At 44.1% G+C, this 23,258-nt stretch overlaps 1 protein-coding gene across 1 annotated transcript in view; it reads left to right on the forward strand.

Annotated features, from left to right (window-relative positions):
• Window positions 1–4,886: 4,886 nt before the first annotated feature.
• MAPRE2 (microtubule associated protein RP/EB family member 2) overlaps window positions 4,887–23,258 on the forward strand; it is a 273,323-nt gene continuing 254,951 nt past the window's right edge. Inside the window, exon 1 of the mRNA XM_030214097.1 lies at window positions 4,887–5,041. The gene's annotated coding sequence lies outside the window, so the exon portion shown is untranslated. The remainder of the gene's footprint in view (window positions 5,042–23,258) is intronic.

Consider the following 23,258-nt stretch of genomic DNA (forward strand, 5'->3'; position numbering starts at 1 on the left):
CCTCCTGTCCCCTCTCCAGCCACAGACCAGGCATCACTCCTTGTCTTTCTTGACCCCCTACCCCCCATGTACCTTTTAAAAGTTTTCTTGTCTCTAGCGGTCAGCAGCACTGAGCAGCGATTCATACAGCCTGCTTGTGTCAACCCCAGAGCCTTCTCTCTGAAGCTTCTTGCCTATGTGGAAGCAGGAAATTACATCAGAGAGAAGGCTCCAGGGGTTGGTGCAAGCAGGCTATATGAATCATTACTCCTTGCCACTGATTGCAAGAGACAAGAAAACTTACTCCATTATGTCACAAATTAAGTTGGCCCAACTCCCACGCCACGGCACACCTAGGGAGCAGCTGTGGCACACTGAAAAACGGTTGGCTAGAGAATGAGGAAGGTACTCTAAACTCTAGTCCTTCCCCTGATAGCTCAAGAAATTTTGACAAATCCAAATGTTCTCAGGACCTCATGGTTAACAGAGCCATGATAATTGTAACATTTCAAACAAGAGATGGCTGTTTTATATTTTGCTTAGAAGCAAATACCAGTTACAGTGTTTCCCCATGCAGTTAAGGAGAAAAACGTTTCTACAGCTAAAGCCAAAAGCAATTGTTGTGGGATCCCTCTTTTTCCTTGAATTTCTATGTAAATGCCTGGTTACATATGGAAACAATTGGTATACTTTTTAGGATCCAAGTCAGTTAGAGACTTTTACAGTTGATAAATGTGTGGAGCAAACTGTGAAGGGCATGTGATTATTACTTGAAGTTTCATGTAGTGAGGATAATAAAAATAGAGTTCCAATGTTATTTAATTGATATTATCTATTGAAATTTGCTTCACTTTCTCAATCAGTATTGGTACCACCATAATGTGAACTAGTTGCTTGCTTGCTTGCTTGATTTATTTATTACTAGTAAAAAATGCCTGTTTCAAAAGGGAAGGAAACGGGCACTAGCAAGGCCATCCCCCACCCTCCCTCGCTGTTCCAGACTCTGCCCTCCCTCCGTTTTCACCCCCCCCCTTCCGCGAACCTGTCAACCCCCCTTCTCGGCGAAAACCGTCCCCCGCCGCCGTCCAGTACCTCTGCTGATGGGGGATCCCAACCCCCGTCAGCCGAAGTCCTGTGCTGGCCTTCGCGGCGTTGCTTCTTCAATGATTTTGTGTTGAAGTTCCTCTGCGTGCGTCTGATGTCAGACGCACGCAGAGGAACTTGAACTGAAGATCATTGAAGAATAACACTGCGAAGGCCAGCACAGGACTTCGGCTGATGGGGGTTGGGGTCCCCCGTCAGCACAGGTACTGGATGGCGGCGGGGGACGGTTTTCGCCGAGAGGGGGGGGTCGACAGTGTCACGGAAGGGGGGTCCAGTGGGCTATAACTTGCGGGGGGGGGGGGGTGTTGTAATTGGAGGGAAGGCAGAGTGTGGAACTCGGTGGGCGAGGGGGGGGGGTTCTGTGTTGCCCCACTCCCTGCCACTTGCTCCGAAGTGGCAGGGAGCGGCGCAATGACAGCTGATTCCCAGGCAGGGGGAGGAGTAGGGAAACACCTTGCTTTGGTATCAGCTGTCACTGACGTCAGTGCATGCCTGCCTAGCAGACCACCTCCGAGGGAGGCACGGTCCCAGGCATATTCGAATGTTGGAGGTGAGAATTAGTATATAGGATATGTGACTTGCTTTGCATTTTCTCTTTCTTGTTATTTTTGAAGTATATTTAATAAAAATGAAAAATTATAGGGAATATGACATCAAGGATAAAGTCATAGAAAATGACAATGCAAAAATACTGTTATATTTTAGAATCCAAGCTCATACAATAGGCCAGATATAACGGTGAAAAATCTAAAGTACATATGGGATTTACAAATTGGGGGAGGGCTTTTACTAAAGCTTAATGTATGCTAATAATATTTCGCAACCTGATACAGTCACTGGTACTAAGCCACACAGACTACTGCAATGGAATCTATGCGGGATGCGATCAAATCATAAAGAAACTTCAGACTGCCCAAAACACAGCAGCTAAGCTTATATTTGGAAAAACGCGTTTTGACAGTGCCAAACCACTCCAAGAAAAACTGCATTGGCTACCAATCAAAGAATGTATCGCTTTCAAAATATGCACGACTGTTCATAAAATTATTTACGGAGAGGCACCGGGATACGTGACAGACCTCATCGACCTGCCAACCAGAAACACCATAAAATCTGCACGATCATACCTAAACCTCCATTACCCAAGCAACAATGGACTCAAATACAAATTCACCTATGCATCCAGCTTTTCCTACCTAAGCGCAGAACTATGGAACGCACTGCCAAAAGCAGTTAAAACTACGCTCGACCACCTAAATTTCCAGAAAGCACTAAAAACAGACCTGTTCAAAAAAGCATCCCCCACCGACCCAACATTAAAATACCTGGATACCTGCGACACAGCGTAACCAAAAACTGTAATGGACATACCCTAACTCTTCTTCTCCCTCTCTAAGTTCCCCCCAATTGTATCTACCATATATGTACCTCATTCTACCACAATATCACCTTGTATTCTTTCATACCTTGTATTTGTTCAGACCGGAATTGGCTAACGCCGTTTACGGTACCATGTAAGCCACATTGAGTCTGCAAAAATGTGGGATACAAATGTAACAAATAATAACTAAGAAGCCCATTATATACCTATTGGCTTTTTAGAGTTTAGGGCTTCTTTTACAAGGCCACGCTAGCGATTCCTGTGTGGCAAATGAGAAGAAGCCCATTCAATTCCTATGGGCTTTCTCTCATTGCCGCACAGGAATTGCTAGTGCGGCTTTGTAAAAGAAGCCTTTAGTGTACTGATTCTGTTAGCGAATGCTAAGCATTAGCAAAAGGGCTCCTGAAATTGGAAAAAGACATCAGTGGTGGTACCAGTAATAATTGAGGTTTTGGGAGCCATACTATGGGCTTCTTTTACAAAGCCGTGTTAGTGATTCCCACGTGGCAAATGAGAGGAAGCCCAATAGGAATTGAATGGGTTTTCTCTCATTTGCCGCACAGGAATTGCTAGTGCAGCTTTGTAAAAGAAGTGGAGAACTGGCCTAATGGTTAGTGCAGCAGGTTGCAGACCTGGGGAACTGAATACCAGTCAGCAGTGGGTTGAGATCCTGGGTTCAATTCCCTCTGTAACTCTATGTGACCCTGGGCAAGTCACTTAGCCCTCCATTGCCCCAGGTACAATATACCACTTAGATTGCAAGACCATTAGGAACAGTGCAAGTGCCTGTACTATTAAGAGTGGCCTAGTGGTTAGAGCAGCAGTCTAGACATCCAGAGATGCCCACTTCAATTGCCACTGCTGCTCCTTGTGATCTTGGGCAAGTCACTTAACCTTCCATTGCCTCAGGGCCCTGTTTGCTAAGCGTGCCCTAGCATTTTTAGCATGAGCTAGATACCCATATCCCATAAGAACATATGGGCATCTCTACCATTTAGCACACAAGCTAAAAACGCTAGCGTAGCATAGTAAACAGGGCCTTTAGATTGGGAGCCTTCCAGGGCCAGGGAAATACCTCACCTTGAGCTACTACTACAAAAAGTGTGAACAAAATCCAAATAAATAAAATTGTATGTAAACCTCCTCAATTCATGCTCAAAAAAAGAGGCAGTATTAAATTAATAAACAAAGTCCTAAGTCTCTTATGCAGGTCTTTCCCATGCACCCTTAAAAAGGCTTTTTTGTATTAATAGACAAACACAAGCATATGACCATTAAAAAAAAATCACCACATGAGCACTTACTGCCACCCATTTTGTAGGCAGTAAGGGCTCACATGATATTCCCACACTAACCAGTTAGTGTGCAGTAATGTAGACGGGCTGTTTACCACAGGAATGTCCACTCTCCACCCCTTGACACATCCTTATTTTAAAAAAATCCGATCGTTCTTATCATGTGGTTAGTGCACGCTAATTTGGCAGTTATGCAGGACACCTGAGCATGTCCTGCAGAATGCCACCTTATGCTGGGTTAGGCACACTGCCACCTTAACTTGCTTAATCTGGAAAAACTACCTCACCACTTACAAAAATTAGCCTTATCCAAGGAGGATGTTTCTACAATTCTTAAGTCTGTGGATAAGATTTGAATTTGCAGAGAGCAATAAGATCCAATAGACTCTAATTACATCTTATCTTTCATATTTACTACTGATTGTTATTCATATCCTACTTCAATACTCATCACTGCTTAACTGTTATTTTTTATTCTGCTAAATTTGAAAAATTGTACTTCTTGCATTGTAACTTACTACAATATTTTTGTAAGCCACTTTGAACCTGCTATCAGTGGGAAAAGGTGGGATACAAATGTGATAAATAAACCTCTGAAGGCTGTGATGGCTTTTCAAGCTTTAAAAAGCACAATAGAAACTACTCCTCGAGTCCTCCCTGAACACAATGAAGGAGCTTGCTCAGTATTAGGGGCGCTCCTTTATTGTGTCCGAGGGAGATACTTTGTATTGTGTTTGACAGCGCCCCTCCCCCCCCCCCCCCCCCCCCCCCGATTGTTTTGAAAATGTTAGTACCTATGGACATAAGCAAAGGCCCACACAAGACTGCCCAATTTGTGGGGCCCGGCCACACACCAGGAACTAAAAAGCAGAAACACTAACGTTAAACAAAGAACACCTGCTGCAACCCAAGAACCAAGGCCCCACTTGAAACACAGAGGGGCTAATAATTACAAGCACTCCCCCCACCCCTACCTATTCGCAGACAATACAAAGAAATCAGAATGCCGCGCGGTCACGCCCTCCCCTCCCTTTGCCCCGGCGTACGAGTCACGTGGTCTGGAGCCACCGGGTGGTGCCTGAGCTAAAAGTGACGGGGCAGAGCTCCACCCCCCTCTTCGTCCCGCCCCCGCAGCCGCTGTCAAGTGACTGAGGGTAAGAAACGAAGTGGTGGTGGCGGCGGTGAAGCAGGTGAGCAGAGCATTCTTAAAGGTGTACGTACCCGTCTGAGTAACCCTCACCACCGGGCGGACAGCAAAAAGGAGCGGCAGCGGAGTGCATGGGTAAGTGTGACTGTAGCTTGCTTCCTTCTCGTTAGTGCCGGCCCGGGAGGGAGGGTCTGAAGCTGGTTAACTCCTTGTGTGCCCCTGCACTGGGGTGGGGGTGGAAGCTTCAGTGGTGGGGTGTCCTGTACCTTGTAGGCTACTGGCTCCAGCCCGTGGGTGTGGGTTGCAAGACGGAAAGGAGTTGCCACGCTGGCACCCGGCACGTTTTCTTGACATTCATCATCGGGACTGTCAACAAGAACCTAGTGTGATTTGTTTATGGGGCTAGACTGAGGTGTAGAGGGTGCTTGGTTTGGGGGTTTTTTTTTCCCTACATTGTTGTTTGATTTCTATGCGATCAACACACACTGGCAACAAGTAAGGTGCAAACAGCTTAACACCTGCTCTCTCTCCTCCAGGATCGTTTCTCTGTGGATTTTGTCTCTCCTTTGGGAAATAATTAGTGCGAGGGATGAAGTGTCTCTTTCAGACACAAAATCTCTGATGTAATTTTGTCAAACAAGGTTACAGCTGCGCAACTTGCTCTCCTCCTTGCTGGGCGATGTCACAGGGGACAGTATGTTTTCCAGTTATCTTTTTTTCCCAGGGGAAAGCTTGCCTGCCTTTTGAATAGTAAAGGCCCATCCGCTTAAAGGACGGTGTAAAATGAACTTTTAACATTTTTGCGATCGAATCCGGGAAGATCCCGAGGATCCCGCTGTATCCGTTTTTTACCTTCTGCCCTTAAAGTACAACTTCGTGTTCTGTCCGGAAGTTTAGGTCTATCTGGGAAAGCCTGGATTCTCCGTTTCTTTGGTAACCGGGGATTCCCCTGCCCCTCCCCTGTCTCAGAGACCCTGAAAAGAGGTCATAGTTCTGAAAAAGAAAACAACTAAAACGAACCGGGGTTTTTTTTTGTGTCTTTTCTTCATTGAAGTTACAGCTCTGAATAGCCGAGACGAATATTTTTGTGTGTTGGTGATCCTGAGATACCTTCTCGTGTTCCAGCCTCTCTGTTATTTTTTTCTTCAGGGATGTACTTGGCAGATGCTGAGTCCTTACAGGCTGAGCTGAAACTTATAGATTTTGTGCGTCCGACAGGCTCGGGTTGATACACTGGTTTTTCTCATTTCTCTACATAGGTAACCTTTAAGTCTGTGAAAAGGGGTGGAGTAGATGTTCGAAGCTGCTGAGTTGTTTCTTCTACAATTATCAGTGCATAGAAACATACCTTATACAGACAAGGTGTGCTGGCTTTCTGTCGAGTCACTAATTACGCTTATATGTTTAGGATATTAATTTAATGTATTTTGCTATGTTAATATACGTAGCATAGTAATTAAATGTGGTTATGTTTTGCTATTCTTTGCAGGGCCATGAGGCTCTTTTAGGTTGCTGTAAAATTTACTGGGTAACTAGTTGATCTGCAGAGGATTGGATGATGGATGCCTACCTCTGGGATGGGTTGCTTTACTATTTTTTTCTGGTGTTCTTTTCAATTTCTGATTTTAAATGTAATCCACGCAGACTTGTTCATACATAGGGTGGTATATCACATCGTTTTAAACCATTAAACTACAATGATTTTTAAAATGTTTGCTTGATCCTGAAAGATCTTTGAAACAGTAAGAGCTAGAATCACATTTGAATGGATATTCTGAGTTTAAAGTCTCTTTAAACTAGGTGTTTATTTCTTAACACCAGTTCCCCTAGAGCCCCATTAAGGCCCAGTATTGAAACACACATACCTAATACCCACAAACATGCACCCCAAGAATCCCAAAATGTGCTCCCATCATTCGCACGCTGATGTATCCAACCCACAGTTGCCCTACATTCACCTGCCACATCCTGTACACTAGACACATACCTCCACCTTTCTATGCCCTACTCCCCACCCCCACAAAATTCCTATACACCCCACATACAAACAGGATACTGGGCTAAATGGACAATTGGTCTGACCTAGTCTGGCTATTCTTATATTATGTAAATTCACAATCCACACACCTCAGCACTCGCATAGAAATCATGCACATAACCATACACAACTCCCACACATAATTTACTCTCCCCCCCCCCCCACACCCTCCCCATGCCCCAAAATAAGCCACAGACCACACCTTGTTCACAAATCTTTGCTGGAAATCCAAGGTTGATCTGCTGTCCACTAGTTGTCTCTCAAGCTCTCTTTATCACACACTGAAATAGCTGTTGTAATGTTTCAATGTAAGCTTAGGTAGTGATTGGCTATGATGTAAAAAAGGTGCTGAAAACATTGGGGCCAATATTCAGACCATGGGAGGGAGCCTGGTAACTCCAGCAGTCTTCCTAGATAGTCGATGTTGGGCCATTTCTGGTGACGAGCATAGAATATTTGGTTTATTTTTGGCCAGTTTAAACTTAACCGGCTACGTTAATATTCGGAGATAGCTGGTTAAGATTAGACCGGTCAAAGATATTCCAGCTATTTACACAGCCCAATATGGCCGCTTACAATTATGAACTGAGCATTGGGGGGGGGGGGGGGAATAGCCGGTTATCTCCTAGATGCTAACTGGGAATATTCAGTAGCATAATGGAAGCAGTGGAGGAGTGGCCTAGTGGTTAGGGTGGTGGACTATGGTCCTGGGGAACTGAGGAACTGAGTTCAATTCCCACTTCAGGCACAGGCAGCTCCTTGTGACTCTTGGTAAGTCACCTAACCCTCCATTGCCCCATGTAAGCCGCATAGAGCCTGCCATGAGTGGGGAAAAGCGCGGAGTACAAATGTAACAAAAAAATAAAATAAAAATATTGACAAGATGTGGAAGAGGGGAAGACATACTAGTAGCAAGAATACAAATGATTCCTACAGCTTCTAACTCAAAACTACCTGTACTTCAGGAAGCAGGTGAAAGCCTGGCTCTTCTCAGGAGAATTGTGAGTGACTATACAGCAGTCTGCACCTGGACTAGCTTGCAGGGGCATAGCCACGGATGAGCCTGGGCACACCCAGCAGCTCTGTACTCTTGCAAGCACCAGCATGGGGGGGGGGGGGGGAGGAGAGCAGGCTGGGCTCCGGACGCTCCTAGGGTCATGTGGTTCTGCATCTTCCTCCCTCACTTCTTTCACAAACATTTCTGTCAAAGGGTTATCACCGACAGCAATTTCCACATGCTGCCCATGGATAACCTGGAAGACTCCCCTTCTGCTGCGTCCCACCCCCACTTGACGCAACTTCCTTTATTTTATTTTATTTTATTTTTGGCCTGGGTGGAACATGGCAGAGGGGAGGCTTCCGGATTAGCTGTGGGCAGTACCTGGGAATAGCTGCTGGAAACCCTTGGACAGACACATTTGTGAAGGTAGGTGGGGGCAGGGGACAGATTCATGCTGGTAGCATGGGGGTGGAGCAGAGGGAAAAGAGAGGGGGGTTACTTGCTGGATATGGAAGGGAGGAGAGATGCTGCATGGGATGTGGGGTGGGAGGGAGAGATGCATAGTTTGGATGGGAGGATTATCGGAGGTGAGAGGGAGAAATGCTGCACAAGGGGAGAGGGATGAGAGAGGGAAACGTGGGGGTGGAGGGGAGGGAGATTTGCACAGGGAGAGAGAGGGAGAAGTGTTGGGAAATGAAGGAGGGAGGGAGAGAGATGCTGCATGGAGAGGGGGAGGAAGACCTGGGGCACAAGGAAGAGAGAGAGATGTGGACAGTGGGAGAAAGAGGAGGGAAGATAGGTTGGACATGGGGGTGGAGGAGAGGAAGGGAGAGAGATGCACAGGAGGGGGAAGAGAGAAAGAGGAAAATGTTGGATCAAGGAAAAGAAAGAAGTGAGGGGAAGATGCTGGGACAATTGGAGGGAGGGAAGAGAGAGGGAGACGTGCTGGGTCATGGGGGGGGGAGGCAGAAGCTGCTAGGGGGGAGTGGAAGGAAAAGGGAGATGCCATGCTACAAGGGTGGGGAGGGGAGAAAGAGGGAGCAGGTGTGAGATGGACATCCATATACTGGAAAAGTCCAGCATGAGTGTCCATTTTACAAACTAAAATGTCCTAATTATGAACAGGGGAAAATTAGGGACACAAGCATCCATGTGATGCATAGGAATGTCCACATTAAAAAAAATGGCCACACAGACATTCATGCAGTGCAGAGAGGTAGCCTAATGGTTAGAGCACTGGATTGAGCATCAAGGGACCTAAGTCCTACTTCAGGTGTTTGTGATTTTATTCTTTTAATAACACATGAACCTTATTCGACCACAACTCTTTGTATTTGTTTCTCTACCAGAGATGGCATACGCCTTTATGGTACAATGTAAGCCACATTGAGCCTGCAAATAGGTGGGAAAATGTGGGATACAAATGTAACAAATAAATAATTAAATAATTGTCAGCTCTCCAGGGACAGAAATACCTACTGTACCTAAATATACACCATTTCAGTAGCCTTCAAGCTTGCAGGTGTCTACAGTAGGTATTATTCTGTCCCTGGAGGGCTCACAGTTGGGGAAAAATGAGTTGAAATGGGATTTAAACCTTGGTCCCTTGGTTCAGTCCACTGCACTAACCATTAGGCTACTCCACATACCTGCATGTTGTTCTGTTAAGAATGACAAAACACAAAAAAAAAGAGGAAAATCAAACTCCTCGTCAGGTATAATACAAACAAAAACGAAGGGAGGAAAAATCATATGTGGTGTATTAAAATGACAAAACCTCAGTCCTACAACTTTCCAAAAAATCTTCAGAAGAAATGACATTAGAATAAATGTCGAAATGGTCTTAGGACCTCTGATAGGCCACAGCTATTTCAAGTCCGAGACCTTAATCAGAAATTCAAATCACTTGTTCCTCCACCACCTAAATAAATATTGCATTTGTTACAAAATATAATCAAAAGTGTAAATTTTGGAGAGCAAAAAATAATATAAAATATAACACTAATTTTTTCTCAAGTTGTATTTGCTTGATTTCTCCTAATGGAGAGTGTGAAACAAGGGGGACCCTTGTCGTCCTCGACTCTTCTGTGCTACAGTGTAAACCTTGGATATACATGGCTGAAGTTTACAGATGGAACAAGTTTTAAAGTTCTCATGAAGCTGCAGTATCAGTTAACTGATTTGACTACTGTACACAGTATTGTCTATTTGTTTTGGATTTTCCAGCATTTGATAGACTTGATATATTTATAACTTTTTGTATATTAATGGATACCTGTTTTTTGTTTGTTTTTTTTTCCCAATGGGAGTTGTTTTCAGTTCCATTTGAAACCGGCGATAGCCAATAGTGGAGGGCCATCTATGTAGGCTTCCTGTGGCAGTTGAGGTTTCTTTTGTTTAACTGATTTAATTGAGTCTGTTCTCTTCCATTACTGTCGAACAAAAATTATTTTGTTATGTTTTGTATTTATTTTAATCAAATGCAGCCAGTAATAAAAACAATCAGAAAGAATACTTATCTTATGTGCTGAAGTATTTTATATTTCCACCCGACACTCACAAACATACAAGAGTTTCAGCAAACAGCCTGCTTCAGAGGTTGACACAAACAATTGCTTTTCACCAGCTGTTTCGTGCACCAGCTTATTATCGGGTATTGGAAAATTCAAAATATCTAAGGCGATAAAACACCAGGATGTTGAAATAGCTGTGGGCTATAACAGTTCTTAAGACCATGTCAACCTTTATTCTGATGTCATTCCTTCTGAAGATTTTTTTTTTTTGAAAGTTGTAGGATTGTGAGGTTTTTTTTTTCATTGTAATACCACATATGATTTTTCTTTCCTTCATTTTTATTTTTGTACTCTGTTAAGAATGTCTGTAATTCCTGAAGCTGTCATAGAGCCTGGTATCCCTGTCTGGTTTCACATTTAGGGGAGAAGGAGGGGGTCAGCAACTGTTGTGTGATTAAGTGCAGTGGACTTTGATCCTGGGGAACTGGGTTTGATTCCCACTGCATCTCCTTGTGATTCTGGGCAAGTCACTTAACCCTCCATTGCCCCAGATACAAATAAAGTACCTATATATATTATGTAAACCGCTTTGAATGTAGTTGCAAAAACCACAGTAAGGCGGTATATCAAGTCCCATTCCCTTTCCCTTAAGGAGGTGTTGGGCCTTAATCCCTCCAGTGGATAGCTGCTGAATCAGAGCGCCTTTCTGTAACCTGGACATGCCAAGTACAAGGTCTAAATAACAGCGTCCATCTTTTTGGACATGGATGTCCCTTCCCTTTCTGTGATCAGAGTTGGATATCTACATTTTGGGCCCTCCCTAGTCCTTCCCAGACCGTTCCCCCTTGCTATATGGATGTACTGCAGAGTTATATATCCATATCCTGCCTTAGCAAAATTGAGATTTCCATGTAATATGGATGTGTAAATGCCAGTTTCAGATGTCCAAAACAAGAACAGAGATGCTAAAATAATCACCATGATGTTCTTATTGTGGACAGCCATAGTTACTTTATGCCAGACATAATGGGACCTATGTTGTTCAAACAGTTCCATTTATGACTCCACTGTGCACAGAACATTATCCCAAAAGGTTTGGGGATCATCCAGGCAGGGCTGCAGGGGGGACAAAATTCTCCCGGGCCTGGCGCCACAGTCCCGGGTCTCACCCGCCCACCCTCAGCTCCATCGACAGCGCCTCACCTGTGTGTGTGAGCACAGCGGCAGATCGCCTCCCTTCAGGCCTTCCCTCCCTGTGTCCCGCCCTCGTGGAAACAGGAAGTTACATCAGACAAAGGCGGGACACAGGGAGGGAAAGGGAGGCGATTTGCTTCTGCGCTTTCACACAGCGGTGAGGCGCTGCTGAATCGATTTGAATGCAGGGGGCCCAGTGGTGGACAGAGAGGGGCTGCCGACGGAGCTGCAGGCGGGTGAGACCGGGGACTGTGATGCTGGGTGACCTGAGTAGCGATGGGGGGGGGGGGGTGGCAGCGGCCCCGACTCAGTCTCTCGGCAGCCCTGCATCCAGGTCAGAGGTGTAGCCAGACTTGGTATTTTGGATGAGCCCTTCCACACGTATGTGCCTCCCCACCACCACCACACACCACAAATATCTTCTTGGAGATATTATTTTTTAAGAACATAAAAAAAGTTTTTTTTTTTTTTTTTTTTTTACCTACCCCACATATTCTCCCTCTCTTCAGTGGTGTCCCATCATCTGCACTCCTGTCTCTGAACTCCATCCCTCCCCGATGTCACTACAGGCGACCTCTGCATCTGCAGCGATTCATTCTCGCTGCTTGCGCTGGCACCGCAGGCTTCCATATCTGCCATGTCCTACTACTACTACTTATTTCTAAAGCACTACTAGACGTACGCAGCGCTGTACACTTGAACATGAAGAAACAGTCCCTGCTCGACAGAGCTTACAATCTAGGACAGACAGGACAAACAAGAGATAAGGGAATATTAAAGTGAAGATGATAAAATAAGAGTTCTGAACAAGTGAATAAGGGTTAGGAGTTAAAAGCAGCATCAAAAAGGTGGGCTTTTAGCTTGGATTTGAAGATGGCCAGAGATGGAGCTTGTCCTGCCCTTGCTGATGTCATTACCTGTTTCCTGTCTGGCGGAACGCAGCAGATGGAAGCCTGTGGGGCCGGCGCAAGCAATGAGAATAAATCACTGCAGGCGCTGAGGACACCTGTACTGACACCAGGGAAGGAAGGGGTTCAGATCCCGGAGTGCAGATGCTGGGATGCTGCAGAGAATAGAGGGGAAGAGAGCAGTGTGGTGCTGCAGCTGGGTGGGCTTGTGCCCACCCAGACCCACTCACAGCTGAGCCACTGATCCAGGTGTGTGCTTGCAAATGTGAGATGAGCATTAATGTTACTTTTAGCAGTGGTTTCAGCCTTCTCTCCCATGAATCCCATTTTTGCCCACCTTTTCTTATTGTGGAGTCAGGAACATTGACCTTTGCTGAGGATAGAGAGGTCTGCAGTTCTTTGGATGGCCTGGGATGTTTTTGGATGAGTTATTGCAGCACCCATGGTGAAATTTAGCAGGCCAGCTACTTTTGGATAGATTCAACACTGCTCCAAGCTTCCTGCAGTTTGAGATAATGGCCCTAACTGTGGTTCAGTGGAGTCCCAGATATGTAGAAATGGCTTTGTAACCCTTTTCAGAATATTTCAACTTTTTTTTTTTCTTCTGGAATTTCCTTTGGTTGTGGCATAGCACTCTTGTAGAGACTTTGTGGTAACTACTTCACTCTCATGGTAAAGTTCAGTATATTGAGGTTTAGATTCAACAGAGCCGCCTACAATCAAGCCAATCAGCTGAATCTTTATCAATTAACAGCTATATTTACTAAGTGCATTAGCGTTTTTAACATGCATAAATGGTTTATGCACGTTAAATGCTAACATGCCCATAGAAATGTATAGGCGCATTAGCGTTTAACGCCTCTTAACTTTAAAGGCACGTTAGAAACACTAACGCACCTTAGTAAACATACCCCTAAATTTGTTCAATTAGTTGAATAACTAAGGGGTCAGTTAATTTTTTACATGGGTGTTGGATAATTTTCATCCTTCAATAAATGAACTAATAATTTAAAAACTATGTTGTGTGTGTGTTTTCACAGCATAATCAAAAGGAATTGTGAAGTGTGACTATCTCAATCTCCCAAATCAAAAGAACTTCAGTTCAATAAAAAGTGGCTTTTCTTTCACTTGGTAAAAAGATGTATGACTCTTTTTCGACAGAGACACTAGCTATAGCTCACAGGTTGCATAAATGGGTTCTTTTTTTTTACTTTTCATATAGTCACCTTGTTATGAAATTACACCCCCCCCCCGCCCCCACACACACACTCACTCACACATGTGTAAGTAGCACAGGCCATTTCCTTTCCATACCCCTCCTAAAGCAGACATGTGCTATAATGTCCAGACAGTATAAACTTAGCACATCGTCACACACAAGGAGTCTGTCTTTTTTTTTTAAATTTATGCTATTGAATAAATGTAGCTAATTTACTCAGTTTGTAGATTCTCAGAAGTTTGTTGCCCTAAGGCAGGAGACTTTATAGTTCCGAATGCCGCAACAGCGGGTGGAGGTGGAATTTTGAAAAGAGAGGGCTTTATGGCAGAAGTGGAAGAATTGGCAGGTAGATGAAGGGCGTTCCAAAGGTGAGATGCTGAGTTGTGTGATGGTAAAGACAAGTTCAGGGGAGCAGAGAAGCACATGGTTCTGAGGCAAGATGGAAGTGTCTGAGCTCACAGCGACAGAGGGACCAAGAAGAACACCGACAAGGCCAGAGGGTGAGGTGAAGGGGCCAACAGGGACAGAGCCTGAGCCCAGGTTACAGAGGAGGTCAAGGAGTAGCCCTTGCTGACACATCAGAAGGAAGATGATAGAGATGGTCAGGAAGTAACAGCAGGTAGATGAAGGACTCGAGCTCAGCTGAGAGAAAGAGGAGGAGGATAAAAGACCACTAGTATGCAGGGGTGGCTGCAGTACATATGAGACTGCATTGCTCACATATCGTGGCAGGAAGTGACTGCAGCACTAAAATCCTAAGGCCTGAGAATAGCATTAAAGGCATTTAAATGTGTGTTAGAGCTACGCTGTAAAGACTAGTAGAAACGGGTCTGCAGATCCTAGCCAGCAGTCTTATAATTTACATAGCCACTCCCACTGTGCAAAATGTAGGTGGGATGGGCTTTCAACGTCATTAAACAGATCATCTTCTGAATGAAAATGCCACATATCATGAGTTTGCCTGTCTTGTTCACAATGGCATTTAATTGAAGGAAAGTAATTGAGAGAGCTGCTTTAAAACATCACCTGCAGATGGCTGTTCTGAAAGTGAGCGGTGATGAAATAAGTTGTGTGGGTGTTCTGTATTGTGCTATTGCACTGTATTCTCAAGGGAAGTAAAAAAAAAAAATTAAGCTTTATTTAGAGCCACTAGAGTACCTCTGGGATCTGTGTGCTTGCTCCAGTCTATTGCTTTGTTGCTACCATGTGACACCGCTAGGCCCTGTCTAGAAGTATGTTGTAAGGCAGGGGTCTAGCTTTGAACTTTGAAATTATGGTTTTAAAAATTCTTTTACCTTCTGTGTGCATTGGAAAGAATCAGACAATGGTGACTGGGATTTGAAAATGGAGTGTCTGCTATGCAGAATTTTGCTCATCTTGAAATTTGAGGCAGAAGAGGGAAGAACTTTCCCTTGAAATGTATTAAAAACAAGAAGAGCAAATAAGGGAGGGTGACAGATTTTTAGTCTATATTATATAATGTGGAGAAGATTAGTGTCGGGTTGTAATAACTGTTTTTGGATAGTCCTTTAAAAGTAATTTATAAACTTATATAGTAGATGACGGCAGATAAAGACCTGTACGGTCCATCCAGTCTGCCCAACAAGATCAACTCATTTTACATGGTATGTGATACTTTATATGTATACCCGAGTTTGATTTGTTCTTGCCTTTCTCAGGGCACAGACCATAGAAGTCTGCCCAGCACTGTTCTTGCACTAAGTTCTGGAGCTAACGTCGAAGCCCCTTAAAATGTACACTCCAGCCCATCCCTATCTAAACTTGTATATATTGCCCTTCTAACAGAAATGGTTAACAATATTTTAGTAACTATAAAACTCTATCATAAATGACCAGGTTCCTTAGGATTTCATCAATTATCATAGATGAGGTCATAAAAGAAATAGATCCCAAAGAATCCCTTATAAACAATTTTGCATATAATCAAAAGCCAATAAAAACTAAAAGTGTACAACCTCCTCTGGAATTCCACAGTTATAAAACTGTCCAGTTGATTATATTGGACATGAATAATACCACCATCACCACTACATATACATTCAATGACTGGACACATAAAATTAGATAAACAACTGATGCAATGCACTGTTCCGTGAGAAAAACAATGTACGGAACTGACAGTCTCATTTTACATGGAACGTTTTTCCAATGAAAAGGAATGAGGTAATGAAAATGAGCTTATTGAATGAAAAAAAAACATTTTTGTAGATGTGGTAATTTTTATTATTTTTTGGAAGTGAGCATTTGAGACTTCTTCACTTGTTGACATTCTTTCATCTCACATATGCACCAGGTTTTTTTTTTGCCGACCCTCTAAAGGGTAATAATTTACAAAGATTCTAATGTATCGGACCTTGAAGCCCAGATGAAGAATTAGAGATGCCTTTTTAAGAACAACCTCATTGATCAGATTTTCTTGCACATAGAGAGGCTGTTACTTTTGGACATACAGAAATGGAGCATTAGTGACTCGGAAATAGCGTACAGTAGCTGAGGTGATATTATAGAAGCGTTATACCAGAGGCAGGATTATGACTGTGGTGGATAAATCCTCTTAGTGAAATTCTGTACAACTGTGCAATACAGAATATGCACAGATTTCCTCACCTGTCCATAATTTCTGCACAGGAAAAATGACTCCGCAGAGGTAGCTGGTATGCTTGGTCTCCTTTCCTTTTCCCATTACCCATCTCCACTGTACACAACCCCATACTGGACAGGAGAGCAGCTGTTCTCCTCTGCCCCCTTCCCCCAGTGTCCCACTGTTAATTTGAACCATGTGACTGTACAGCGTCTCATGCAGTTCAAATTAGCAGTCAGACCCAGAGCAGCAGGGGAAGGCATCCTAACGTAGTTGCTCTTTCTCTTAGACACGTATTTCCAAGCACAGAAAACTAAGGCTGCGTACAGTGGGAAAGGGGTAGATGTGGATACACAGAACTGGGTCAGCCGAGGGAGGGGGGGCTAGCTTGGGGACAGATAAGTGGAGGTCTTGCTAGGAGTTAGGAGGGAAAGAACTGGGCGGAGAATACAGAGTGGGCTGCAGGGAGTCTTGGCTGGGAGTTTGGGGGTTGTGAACAGAAGAGGGAAAAACAGCTGGAGGGTTGTTAAGAAGATCAACTGTATGGTTTGTTTTCTTTCTGTGTTTATGATGCTTGTATATTTTGTAAATCTTTTTTTTATGTATGTTTCTTTGGTTATAAGTAATGAAGCTGAAGCTGAGAAACGCTTCCTAAAGGCAGATTCAATCAAGTTAATCAGGGGAGGGTTCAGTCTGAGGAAAGAACTTTGAGGGATGTCAGACCTGGGGCAGGGAGGAGTCATGTTTTCTCATGGGGGAAATTAGCACAAACAAATTACAAATAAAGCATGCAGAATATTGAAAAACTTTTGTAAAGAATTCCCCTAGAAGTAATGATACTTCAGTATCATATGTGTCTGATTATGAGTTTATTACAGGTTTACTCTGGGAGAGGTGATCATGACTTTAGTTATCCAAAAACGCAAAGGGGCAGAAGAGGCTAGGGACCTTTTGAGAATGTTTTAGGATGAGAGGGTTGGAGGATTGCAGTTATTTGCCGATGGATATGAAAAAGGTGGGTTTAAAAAAAAAAAAAATCCTTACTGTAATCTACTGGAAGCTTACAGATTTAGGTGGGATATAAATCTTCAAATTAAATTAACTGAGGAGGGTGCACCAGGCTCAATCTCATCTTTCACAACCCGGCTTCAGTATATCGCTGAAGATCTGATATAAAAGCACTTTGATACAGCAAGTATTCCATTCTGAGAATGTGGAAAATGCTTAGTATATCTGGTTCTCCAATACAAAATATACAACTGCATCTACTTTAAGCAGAAGCATATTGCTAACTTCAGTTCGACTACTACTTCTAAATACTATTTATTAAAACAAAACCCATTCATTGGCACATGTGGGAGAAGTGGAGAGCAAGCGTTTTACCTTACATTATTATTGTAAGCTGCTTAGCAGAAAGCAGGGTAAAAGCCTTTTAAAATAAATACATTATAGATACAAAACTGCTATTCTGCAGCTTTTAGAAGTTACATCCATCAATATGATAATCTAATCTAATGTAATCTAATCACAGGATTTAAATGGTTGCATCACAGTGCTTTCCCCTTGCCTCAGGGCACAACACGGTCAGGCTGGTCCTTCTCTAGTCCTGGCTGCAACTCTGTTCTGTAGTATTGGGACTAAAAATAGACACAGCACTGACTGAGCCCAAGTGTCCTCTCCACTGCAAAGGCCAGGGCCAGCTCAGTTCAGACAACACAGGTCACACAAATACCCAACTAGAACCCTGCAGTCAAAAGCACAAACTGCACATGCAAGATGTGGGGGTGGGGAGGGCACTTTCCTGCCAGAGAAGGGGAGGAGACAAGCTGCCCACAGGGTGGCCCTACCAGTGAGAAGCCATGGTTTTTGCACATGGCCCAGCATTTCTGCCCTGCTTTTCAGCCTCTGGATTACCGCATCTTCTTGTTAATTAGGACCTTGGCTCTTTTGCTGCTCCATTACATACATATTATGTATAAATTTATATCATCTATATAAATAATTCTCACCTTCTCTCTCACCTGCTGAAGCTCACTCTGTGGCAGGCAAACACAACACTCACTCTCACACTCATGCACCACTGTCACTCATAGACCCGCCCCCCAGCCACGCCCCTTCCGGACATAATTCGCAACCCCAACGTTCTAAATGAAGCCTCCAAATTGCTCCAAACCGGAAGTGTGAGGCGTCCGAGATATCCTGTTTGCCCAGGCCTCCAAACCGGAACTCAGAACTCTGAAGCACCGTATGCCCCTCCCTCGCGTCAGAACGTCATGACGACGAGGGCGGAGCACACTGCAGGAGCAGGACACAAACTCAATCTCCCGGCTGGGACAGCGACGCTGCAAATGCTATCTCCCAGCCCTCAGCGACTCGGCGGCCATGCCTCACACCGAACCTGCATCACAGAGGGGTTGCGGGACAGCTGCCTCGCTGACGGTACGTCGATGCTGAAAACCCGATCTCCCCGTGCCCCAAAACCTTGCTAGCGCCCGTTTCATCTCTCCAAGAAACGGGCGTTTTTTACTAGTTAGTAATATATCTACCTTCATGTACACCTTGAGACTTATTTTTAAAGCACATAGACTTACATGGTAACCTTTCAGCCTTATTTTCGAAAGTGATGGGCGCCCAGATTTCGACCCAAATTGGGAGATAGGCGCCCAAATTGGTATAATCGAAAGCCGATTTGGGGCGTCTTCAACTGCAATCTGTCAAGGAAATGGGCAAAGTTGACGGGGGAGGGGGGGGGTGTCAGAGGCGTGGTGAAGGCGACTGGGACGTGTTTACCGGCCGAGGAGAGATGGGCGCCTTCGGCCGATAATGGAAAAAAAGGCGTTTTTAGCGCGAATTTGGGTCATTTTTATTGGACCCTTTTTTTCATGAACAAGTCCCAAAAAGTGCCCTAAATGACCACATGACCACCTAAGGGAATCGGGGATGATCACCCCTGACTCCCCCAGTGGTCACTAACCCCATCCCAGCATAAAATAAACAACTTTAACAACTTTTTTTTCCAGCCTGTATGCCATACCCAGCTCCATCACAGCAGTATGCAGGTCCCTGGAGCAGTTGTTAGTGGGTGCAGTGGACTTCACCCAGGTGGACCCAGGCCCATCCCCCCCACCTGTTACACTTGTGGTGGTAAATGGGAGCCCTCCAAACCGCCCCCAAAACCCACTGTACCCACATGTAGGTGCCCCCCTTCAGCCGTAAGTGCTATGGTAATGGTGTAGAGTTGTGGGCAGTGGGTTTTGGGGGGGATTTGAGGGGTTCGGCACCCAAGGGATGGGAGCTATGGACTTGGGAGGTATTTAATTTTTTTTCTAATTGTTACAAGTGCCCCCTAGGGTGCCTGGTTGGTGTCCTGGCATGTGAGGGGGACCAGTGGACTACGAATCCTGGCCCCTCCCATGACCCAATGCCTTGTATTTGTTCGTTTTTGAGCTGGGCGCCTTCGGTTTCCATTATCACTGAAAAACAAAACCAACCAACTCAAATCTGCACAAATCCGATGCATTTGCCGGGCACAAACCGTATTATCGAAAAAAAAGATGGGCGCCCATTTTTTCGAAAATAGTCTGTCCCGCCCCTTCATGTACCCGTTCGTGGACATAGACATGGAGATGGGCGTTCGCGTTAGATTATGCCCCTCAACGTAAGTCTATGTACTTTGAAAAGAAGCACCAAAAATTATGTAACAAAATGCCAGGATCTTTCCGTCAGCGATTTTAATGATCTACAAACTCGCCATAGACCTTGAAGGGCTTGTGTGGATCAAGGCCTGAAGTTTTAATGATCAGAGGGTGTTCAGATTAAAAAGACACTCATTTTTAAATACTTTTAAGTTACTGTTTTGGCTCTGAAGAAATCAGCACAGATCAGAGTAACATAGTGAATGATGGCAGGGAAAACCAAGGTGGCCCATCCAGTCTGCCTAGAAATAAAATAAGAAAATTCCAAACTCTTTGAATTACTCTTTTCCTTCACATTTCCCATAAATGTCATGAAAAGTATTAGTGCCCAGGCCAATTTACATGTCTATATAGCTGGATCAAAGCTTGCCCTTCAGAACAAGGGTTCACATCTGAGTTTCAAAGGTTGAAAACAGGCCTGTTGTTCAGGATACCTATAATGCTATAGTATGCCGTTTTGGTACTTGTGATCTGGATTGGTCACTGTGAAAAATAGGATACTGGGCTTGCTGGACTTTTTTGTGCTGCTGTTGTATTCTACATTCTGCTTTGCAAGGGTGGGGGTGGAGAAGGATGTTTTAGATTAGTTTGCAAACAGAAACTAAGGATACAGGAAGGCATTTGCATTCTTAGATCCCTCAGAAACATTTTGTAGAATTAATTTTTTATGTTCTGAACAGTTTGATCTGGAAAGACAATTTCATTATTAGCAATAAAGCTCATCCATTACTTTTCTGGCAGTAATATCACCGGTGTGAGTGAAATGAAAATGTAGGGTGCATTTTTTTATTAATTCTGATGCCAGGTCACTTTTTTTTTTCTTCTTTCTTTATTGGCAGTCTGTAAATACAGTTACCCTGAAAGTAGAATACAAAAAGATTGTAAATATTGAAAGTGAATTAAAATAAAGATGTGCACAGACTTGAGATCAAATAATTTTCTAAAACTAGGTAGAGACTTCTGAACAGTACAGATTCTTCTGGAGAACTCAGCCTATGGTACAGCACAGGGGAGGCAGCCTGTGTTCAAAGCAATTGGAAAAAGACCCTAACCCCCAATGTCCAAGATCACCCCCCAAAATGCTTGGTCTCTGCCTTTTGCAGAAAACACAAGAGGCATGACTGGGTAACACACATGCCTCTTCATTAAGTTTTACTAGTGATTCTGAAAAGTTGTTTTTAGCATTATTTCAGCAGATATGACATGATCAAAGTAACATTATTGTAGACTGTTTTGGTGTTTCATAACGTGATTATGGGGTTCAGGCTTTGAACTGTCTATGATTAACAAAGGTTGGTAAGCAGATTAAAACTGCTTTATACAGTGTATTTAGATTTGTTTTGAAGAATAATTTGGGAGGTTCTGTTCCATCACGCTGATAAAAAGTTCTTGTCCTACAGTGGTGGAAATAAGTATTTGATCCCTTGCTGATTTTGTAAGTTTGCCCACTGACAAAGACATGAGCAGCCCATAATTGAAGGGTAGGTTATTGGTAACAGTGAGAGATAGCACATCACAAATTAAATCCGGAAAATCACATTGTGGAAAGTATATGAATTTATTTGCATTCTGCAGAGGGAAATAAGTATTTAATCCCTCTGGCAAACAAGACCTAATACTTGGTGGCAAAACCCTTGTTGGCAAGCACAGCGGTCAGACGTCTTCTGTAGTTGATGATGAGGTTTGCACACATGTCAGGAGGAATTTTGGTCCACTCCTCTTTGCAGATCATCTCTAAATCATTAAGAGTTCTGGGCTGTCGCTTGGCAACTCGCAGCTTCAGCTCCCTCCATAAGTTTTCAATGGGATTAAGGTCTGGTGACTGGCTAGGCCACTCCATGACCCTAATGTGCTTCTTCCTGAGCCACTCCTTTGTTGCCTTGGCTGTATGTTTTGGGTCATTGTCGTGCTGGAAGACCCAGCCACGACCCATTTTTAAGGCCCTGGCGGAGGGAAGGAGGTTGTCACTCAGAATTGTACGGTACATGGCCCCATCCATTCTCCCATTGATGCGGTGAAGTAGTCCTGTGCCCTTAGCAGAGAAACACCCCCAAAACATAACATTTCCACCTCCATGCTTGACAGTGGGGACGGTGTTCTTTGGGTCATAGGCAGCATTTCTCTTCCTCCAAACACGGCGAGTTGAGTTCATGCCAAAGAGCTCAATTTTTGTCTCATCTGACCACAGCACCTTCTCCCAATCACTCTCGGCATCATCCAGGTGTTCACTGGCAAACTTCAGACGGGCCGTCACATGTGCCTTCCGGAGCAGGGGGACCTTGCGGGCACTGCAGGATTGCAATCCGTTATGTCGTAATGTGTTACCAATGGTTTTCGTGGTGACAGTGGTCCCAGCTGCCTTGAGATCATTGACAAGTTCCCCCCTTGTAGTTGTAGGCTGATTTCTAACCTTCCTCATGATCAAGGATACCCCACGAGGTGAGATTTTGCGTGGAGCCCCAGATCTTTGTCGATTGACAGTCATTTTGTACTTCTTCCATTTTCTTACTATGGCACCAACAGTTGTCTCCTTCTCGCCCAGCGTCTTACTGATGGTTTTGTAGCCCATTCCAGCCTTGTGCAGGTGTATGATCTTGTCCCTGACATCCTTAGACAGCTCCTTGCTCTTGGCCATTTTGTAGAGGTTAGAGTCTGACTGATTCACTGAGTCTGTGGACAGGTGTCTTTCATACAGGTGACCATTGCCGACAGCTGTCTGTCATGCAGGTAACGAGTTGATTTGGAGCATCTACCTGGTCTGTAGGGGCCAGATCTCTTACTGGTTGGTGGGGGATCAAATACTTATTTCCCTCTGCAGAATGCAAATAAATTCATATACTTTCCACAATGTGATTTTCCGGATTTAATTTGTGATGTGCTATCTCTCACTGTTACCAATAACCTACCCTTCAATTATGGGCTGCTCATGTCTTTGTCAGTGGGCAAACTTACAAAATCAGCAAGGGATCAAATACTTATTTCCCCCACTGTATATATTCCTAAATCAAGACAGGAAGAGTCATCTGGGGCAGATTCCCATTAATTTGACTGAATTCTAGAACCTTTCCAAGATATCATTCAAACTAGGGGCTACCCTGTTGGCGACTTTCAGTACAGAGCAGGAACAAGTGAAAATATTGAAACTGGTTTTTCTAAGTGACATTTTTTTGTGGTCAGCCTATT

The sequence above is a fragment of the Microcaecilia unicolor genome, chromosome 1 (assembly GCF_901765095.1).
Source record: "Microcaecilia unicolor chromosome 1, aMicUni1.1, whole genome shotgun sequence".
Classification (NCBI taxonomy): domain Eukaryota; kingdom Metazoa; phylum Chordata; class Amphibia; order Gymnophiona; family Siphonopidae; genus Microcaecilia; species Microcaecilia unicolor.